Raw genomic sequence first — 7,921 nt, 5'->3', positions numbered from 1 at the left:
TAGAAGCCAATTTCTGAAAATAAGAAACTTTGATAGTTGCATACCTTTTAAAGCATGAGCACAAGTGGGCTGCTGCACCAGTGCTTCTCATTCACAATATTGAGAAAACTTCGATAGTAGAACATGTACATCAGAACGATTTTTCCAAGGCAAAATTCATGTCAATAAGATGAAAAGAACATAGAATGATCATGGGATTTGGAACCACAGTAGTCGCAAGGAAAAATATGAAGAAGAGAAGAGAAAATTTTGCTCAGCGGTACTAACTGATCAAAGACGAAGACATGGGACTGGACGGAGAAGCGGCGCCGCGTTGCTTCGAGAGACCAAAACTGAATATGAAAGCTAAATTTACATTAGAATACAATCCCATGTATAACTATATCTGTGGACATACATTTCTGGTACGTATCAGCACTCCAGCATCTATATATTTGTGTGATCACATATGTAAAAATGTAGATTGTTAAATTATGATCTAAATTCTAGTACCGTATTGGACTAGACATAGTACATACGGTGTGGGCCTTTTGCGTTGATACCGATGCGTACGAGTACAACTCGTTTACTTGTCCTACAAGGACTCCTATGTGTTGCCCCTCATATATATCCCATGTAGTCGCACCTCAGACGACCTGTCGTCTCGTGCTTGTAATACTCCTTCTAATAGTGATTGCGCCTTTGTGCGTCCGTGATTTTCTCCCGCAAGGGTTTCCACGTAAAAATCCGTGTCTCCCGTGTCTCGTTTATTCTCGTTATTATCTAACAAGTGGTATAGGTTCAGATACGAGATTTGAGACCGGAGAGATTAGGGTTGCATGTCCGTCGCCAGCGTCACGGCGATCCGTCGAATCCGACACAAAATCAATTTCCACTTCTGCGATTTGCGATCTGCTACCCGCCGCCCTCGCCTATCGTGCGCTCGTCCCATGTGCGTAATCTGCCGCTGCTACAACTTTCGCAGCCGAAGTGCGTGGGTTTCGTCCAAGTCCCGAGGAAGCCATTTGCTGCTACTGACGTGAAGACAGCTGTAAGTCCACGGGAATTTGAACCCAAGCTGCTGCTGCTACTTACTCACGTGAGATTACGTGGCCACAGTACCTGTTGATTTGCTAGTGCTACTGTTGCTACGTGAAACTAGTACTAGTCATTAGTACTTTCTACGTGTACATCGGAGGCTATCAGGTGCTATTTAATCATTATTTTTTATTCGCTCCACAAATTAATTCTATCGAGAATTTTCGTTCGGCTTGTACTACTTTGTGTATACAGTTTTATCGACTCATGGCATTCATGAAGTACGATCTTCCGCTGCTGGGCCGTGACACAAGGTTTACCCTAGGGCAAGTCAAGATGCGGGCGTTGTTGGCACAGTCCGACTATGATGAAGCACTGGATAGTTTTGAAAAGAACAGAATTTAGGACTGGACTGATGAGGAGAAAAGAATTGATTGTAAGGCTTTGTCACAAATTCAACTCCATTTGCATAATAATATTTTGCAGGAAGTTTTGAGCGAGAAAACTGCCGCCGCTCTATGGTTAAAGCTGGAAGGGATTTGCATGACTAAATATCTCACCAGCAAGATGCATCTGAAGCAAAAATTATTCCTGCACAGGTTACCCGAGGGAGGTAATATTTTGAATCATATTTCAGAATTTAAGGAGATTATATCCAATCTAGCTGCAATGGAGGTTAAGTATGAAGAGGAAGATACTGCTTTAATGTTACTTTGTTCACTGCCAAGTCTTATACCAATTTTAGAGACACAATATTATACAGTCGTGATACTCTCACGCTTAATGAAGTTTATGAAGCTTTGAACTCTAAGGAGAAGATGAAATTAATGGTACCTCATGATGGTTCAAGTTCATCCCAAGCAGAGGGATTATCTGTTCGTGGCAGGACAAAGGAGAAGAACTCCAATAATGGAAACAGAGGCAAAAGTAAGAACGGCTACAGGGGCCGGTCACAATCCAAAGACAAGAAATATTGCAGATATTGTAAGAGAGATGGGCATGACATCTCAGAGTGTTTCAAGTTGCAGAATAAAGAAAAGAGGAAAGGTAACAAACAAGGTGAAAATTCTGCTAACGTTGCTCGTGATGATAGTTCCGATGATGCTCTTGTCGTTATTGCTGGATGTGCTGAGACCAATGATGAGTGGGTACTTGATACTGCATGTACTTTTCATATGTGCCCGCATAGAGATTGGTTTATTACTTTTGATTCCATTACTTCTGTTGGTTCCGTTTTGGGTTTTGATAATTCACCATGCAAGATTGAAGGCATAGGTCCTATTCGAATCAAGATGTTTGATGGCATAATCAGAACTATGAAAGATGTTCGGTATATTCCGAAGATGAAGAGAAATCTTATCTCTGTTAGTGCCCTTGATGCAAAGGGGTACAAGTATTCAGGTGGAGATAGTGTTTTGAAGGTCACCAAAGGCTCCCTTGTTGTGATGAAAGGTGACTTAAGTTCGACCAATGGTCTTTATTACCTTCGAGGTTCTACCGTTTCAGGTAACGCTACTCCAATTGTTTCAAAGAATTCTGATTGTGATGCTGCTAACCTTTGGCATATGCGTCTTGGACATATGAGTGAACTTGGTTTGGCAGAGTTAAATAAGAGAGGTCTTCTTGATGGATATGAACCTGATAAATTAAAATTTTGTGAGCATTGTATCTTCGGCAAGCACAAGAGGGTGAAGTTCAACACTTCGACTCATACAACCGAAGGTATTCTTGATTATGTGCATTCTGATTTATGGGGACCATCTCGCAGAAAGTCATTAGGTGGTGCTAGTTACATGCTGACTATTATTGATGATTATTCAAGAAAAGTTTGGCCTTATTTCTTAAAGCATAAATATGAAGCATTCTCAGCATTTAAGGAGTGGAAGATTATGATTGAAAGACAAACTGAAAGGAAGGTTAAAATACTTCGCACTGATAATAGTATGGAATTCTGTTCTAAGCAATTTAAGAATTATTGCAAGTCTGAAGGCATTGTCAGACACTATACCGTTCCTTATACTCCTCAACAAAACGTGTTGCTGAGCATATGAACAGGACCATTATTTCCAGAGCCCGTTGTATGTTGTCCAATGCAGGTTTGCATAGGCGTTTTTGGGCTGAGGCCGCTTCCACTGCTTGTTATCTCATTAATTGTTCACCATCTATTGCTCTTAATAAGAAAACTCCAATTGAGGTATGGTCTGGTTCACCTGCTGATTATTCACAGTTGAGAGTTTTTGGTTGCACTGCTTATGCTCATGTTGATAATGGAAAATTGGAGCCTAGGGCTGTTAAGTGCATCTTTCTTGGTTATATGTCTGGTGTTAAAGGTTTTAAATTATGCAAACCTGAAACCCAGAAGGTTGTTATTAGCAGAAATGTTATCTTTAATGAATCTGCTATGTTACATGATGTTTCATCTACTAATGTTCCTGTTGAGAGTGAACAGCAGCCTCCTATTCAGCAGCCTACTGTTCAGGTGGAGCATGTTATTGATTCAGGTGATACATCTCGTAATGAAATTGTTGATGCACATGATGAACCCGTCGTTAATGATGATCATGTCACTCCCACTCAAAATCAGCCTATTGTTCCACCCAGTTGCAATCTTGCACGTGACAGAGTTAGGCGGGGTAGTAATAAACCTGACAGGTTAATTGAAGAGTACAATATTGTTTCTTTTGCTTTATCTATTGCAGAAGAAATTGAAGGTAATGCTGAGCCTTCTTCATATTCCGAGGCTATTATTTCTAGTGATAGTAATAAGTGGATGACCGCTATGCATGATGAGATGGAATCACTTGAAAAGAATGGCACTTGGGATTTAGTAAGATTACCTAGAGAGAAGAAACCTATTCGTTGCAAGTGGGTTTTCAAGAGGAAAGAAGGTGTTTCTCCTAATGATGAGACAAGATATAAAGCAAGGTTAGTTGCTAAAGGTTACAGTCAGATTCCAGGTATTGACTATAACGAAGTCTTTTCTCCGGTTGTGAAGCATAGCTCTATTCGCACTTTACTCAGTATTGTTGCCATGCATGATCTTGAGCTTGAACAATTGGATGTTAAAACTGCATTCTTACATGGAGAATTAGAAGAGGATATTTATATGGTACAACCTGAAGGTTTTGTTATTCCTGGAAAAGAAAAGCTTGTCTGTAAGTTAAAGAAATCTCTTTATGGATTAAAGCAATCCCCTAGACAGTGGTACAAGAGATTTGACACCTTTATGCTCTCTCAAGGTTTCAAAAGGTCTAATTATGATAGTTGTGTTTATTTGAAAACTGTCAAAGGTTCAACTATTTATTTGCTCCTTTATGTTGATGATATGCTAATTGCTGCAAAGAGAATGTCAGATATTGATGAACTAAAGAAGCAATTGAGTAATGAATTTGAGATGAAGGATTTGGGTGCAGCAAAGAAAATACTTGGCATGGAAATATCCAGAGATAGACCATCTGGAAAAGTGTATCTCAGTCAGAAGGGATATATTGATAAAGTTCTTCGTCGTTTTAATATGCATAATGCCAAGCCGGTGAGTACTCCGTTAGCTGCACACTTCAAATTATCATCAGCTTTATGTCCTAAGTCAGATGCCGATATTGAGTACATGTCTAGAGTTCCCTATTCGAGTGCAGTTGGTTCACTTATGTATGCCATGGTTTGTTCTCGTCCGGATTTATCATATGCATTGAGTGTTGTCAGTAGATACATGGCTAATCCTGGAAAAGAGCATTGGAGAGCAGTTCAGTGGATTTTCAGATACCTGCGTGGTACTTCTAATGCTTATTTACAGTTTGGGAAATCTAGAGATGGACTTGTTGGTTTTGTTGATTCTGATTTTGCTGGTGATTTGGATAAGAGAAGATCACTCACAGGTTATATTTTCACCATTGGTGGTTGTGCTGTGAGTTGGAGAGCAACTTTGCAGTCTATTGTGGCTTGTTCCACTACTGATGCCGAATATATGGCTATTTCTGAGGCATGCAAAGAAGCTATCTGGTTGAGAGGTTTGTACACTGAGCTTTGTGGAGACTCATCTTGCCCTACCGTATTTAGTGATAGTCAAAGTGCTATATATCTTACAAAGAATCCAATGTATCATGAGAGAACAAAGCACATTGATGTCAGATATCACTATATTCGAGATGTTGTTGCTGAAGGTGATTTGAAGGTATGCAAAATAAATACTCATGATAATCCTGCTGATATGATGACAAAGCCAGTTCCGACCAATAAGTTTGAGCTTTGCTCAGGCTTAGTTGGTATTTCTCACTAGTCCTATGGACTTTGACGCACAAAGTGTTTAAGCTGATTTGGATGGAGTTATTCACTTTCTTCGACTACTGGAGGGAATTTGGCTCAAGGTGGAGATTGTTAAATTGTGATCCAAATTCTAGTACCGTATTGGACTAGACGTAGTACATACGGTGTGGGCCTTTTGCGTTGGTACCGACGCGTACGAGTACAACTCGTTTACTTGTCCTACAAGGACTCCTATGTGTTGCCCCTCATATATATCCCATGTAGTCGCACCTCAGACGGCCTGTCGTCTCGTGCTTGCAATACTCCTCCTCATAGTGATTGCGCCTTTGTGCGTCCGTGGTTTTCTCCCGCAAGGTTTTCCACGTAAAAATCCGTGCCTCTCGTGTCTCATTTATTCTCATTATTATCTAACAATGGTCTCCAAGCTTTAGTTTTCTGCAGAAGTGTCAAGATACAGATGTATCTAGCACTGTCATAATAGAGCAATGCTACATCTACATACTGAATTCTACGTGATTAACGTAATCACTAGGTGGCATTTATTTATTGGACAGATTAGAGGAGGGGGCCCCATCCAGTTGAAATCAGGGGGGGTGGAGAGTTTAAATAGGAAGGTTACGTAGGTTGGTTACGTAGCTTTACCTAGGTGTAGCATTTTCGGTCATAATATGCAACACTTACTCGGTTACTCCAGTAGACTAAATTCTTGTTTGCCCTCCGGTTGTCTATGTTATCGCTTCACTCCATTGAACCCATTAACAGTCGCGGTAAGGGCGACCCCTCGCTGCATCCACGTCATCACAAGAAGACAAAAATAAAAAACAAGTTAGCTATTGGGTGGGCAGAAAAGAGCGAGACAAAAAGATCAGCCTCGTCGCCTCCCCACGCACGCCAACACAGCCGCCGCCTCCTGTGCTCGTTTCTCTCAGCGTTGCCAGATCTGGGGGAGCCATCGGAGAAGAACCACGAGCATGAGAGACCACAACCGCGGCAGCAGCAGCAGCATCCCCGATCAGATCCGGCGCTCAGCGCTGCCGCCGCCCTTTTCTCTTGTCCACGAGGCCGGCACATCAAGATCGAGCAGAGCAGGCGGCGGCGCTCCCAGGTCCGCGCCGTGATGGCTCTAGCTCGTCGTCGCGGCCGATGGGCACGTGCTCGTCGTCCAGAAGCACGGCTCTGAGCTGGCCGCGACATAGGGCTCCCGGAGCTCGCGTGACCGTGCTCGAGGTGGAGACGGCCAACGGGTTGACGGCGCGACCAAGACGAGGAGGATGATGATAGGAGCACCCTCGCCGGCATGCTCCGTCCGGAGGACGCAGTGGTGGAGCGCGCGCTCGGGGACGCGCCCTACACGGAGCTCACCCGCCTCGCCGCGGACTACCTCCGCAGCACACACAACGCGTCGCTGCACTGCCTCTTCCTCGGTCGGGCGCCGCGTCGTGCACGGGTGCTCTAGGGTGCATCACGGATGTTCTCGCGCTGATCCCTCTCGCCATGCCGCACTGTAACTGCGCGTTTGACGCCTTCCTCCTGTTCGACAAAATACCCAACCCGTTCCTGCCCCCCGAAGCCAGCTTCCAGGGCATGCATCGGAGCTTTGCTTGCCTCAAAACCCATCTCGACCTCCGCCTCCTCAAGGCCCAACGGAAGAACCGGCTGTTGCGGTGCGTGACGCGCGGGTCTGGCATCCGCTTCATCGCCTGCACGACGGGAGCTGCGATCGCTGGTCTCGTCATCGCCACCCATGCCATGACCGCATTGTTGGCAGCGGCTCCTGCCTGTGCAGCGTCGCGTGGTTCTTGCTGCTCAACCCCCACTTGGATGAAACGCCTGCGGCAACACGTGGACCGGCTTGACACCGCGGCCAGGGGCGCCTATGTGCTCAACAATGACGTGGACACCATTGAACGGCTGGGGCTCCACGCCACTGTCAAGGGTGACAAGATCTTGGTAAGGCTAGGGCTTGAGCGCGGGAGGGGGCAGCACCACTCCATCGAAGAGGTGGTGCGGCAGCTCCGGAAGAACCATCCTAGCCTGCTATGCCAGCTCGCTGACCTCGAGGAGCACATATGTCTCTACTTTGCAGCCGTTAACCATGCAAGGCTGTTCTATGTACACCACCTCAATGCCCAGTCTGATCCGAACACTGAGTTGCCTCTCTAGTGATTTACTGATTTATTAGTCAACAACAGTTCATGATTCAAGGTGACCCCCTTGTAAGGCGCCAAGTGAATGAATCTGCAGCAACTCTGTTGCAAGTTTTTTTTGTTTCGAGCAAGGTATTATGCATTCATTGTCTGTTGCTTGAAATAATTTGTTAATAAATTTAGGAAGCAGCTAAAGCTCTTGCCTTTGTGCTGTGTCTACGGCATTACTGATTAAGTGTGTTTTCCTTGCTCAGGGTTGCCGGTGCAGGTACTAAAGTGCATACCAACGAGGAGGTCGCGATTAAGCTTGTGAGTTTATAATCAGTGGCAGTATTGCTTTTACTGCCAGTATTTTCCTCTTTGATATGGGTGCAAGTATTTCTATTTGGTATTTAACTTGATAATTGCCGATTTCTGAAGAAAAAAATGGGCCAAAGATTAGTCTGGCAATCTTTATATATCACTCTTGTGGGAAGTACAATAACGAAAGTATA

General features: G+C 44.1%; 1 pseudogene; it reads left to right on the top strand.

Annotated features, from left to right (window-relative positions):
• Positions 1-6,251: 6,251 nt before the first annotated feature.
• LOC125546706 lies at positions 6,252-7,443 on the top strand (annotated as a pseudogene).
• Positions 7,444-7,921: the final 478 nt, after the last annotated feature.

The sequence above is a fragment of the Triticum urartu genome, chromosome 3 (assembly GCF_003073215.2).
Source record: "Triticum urartu cultivar G1812 chromosome 3, Tu2.1, whole genome shotgun sequence".
NCBI classification, from domain to species: domain Eukaryota; kingdom Viridiplantae; phylum Streptophyta; class Magnoliopsida; order Poales; family Poaceae; genus Triticum; species Triticum urartu.
This window is presented reverse-complemented; position numbering and strand designations above follow the sequence as displayed.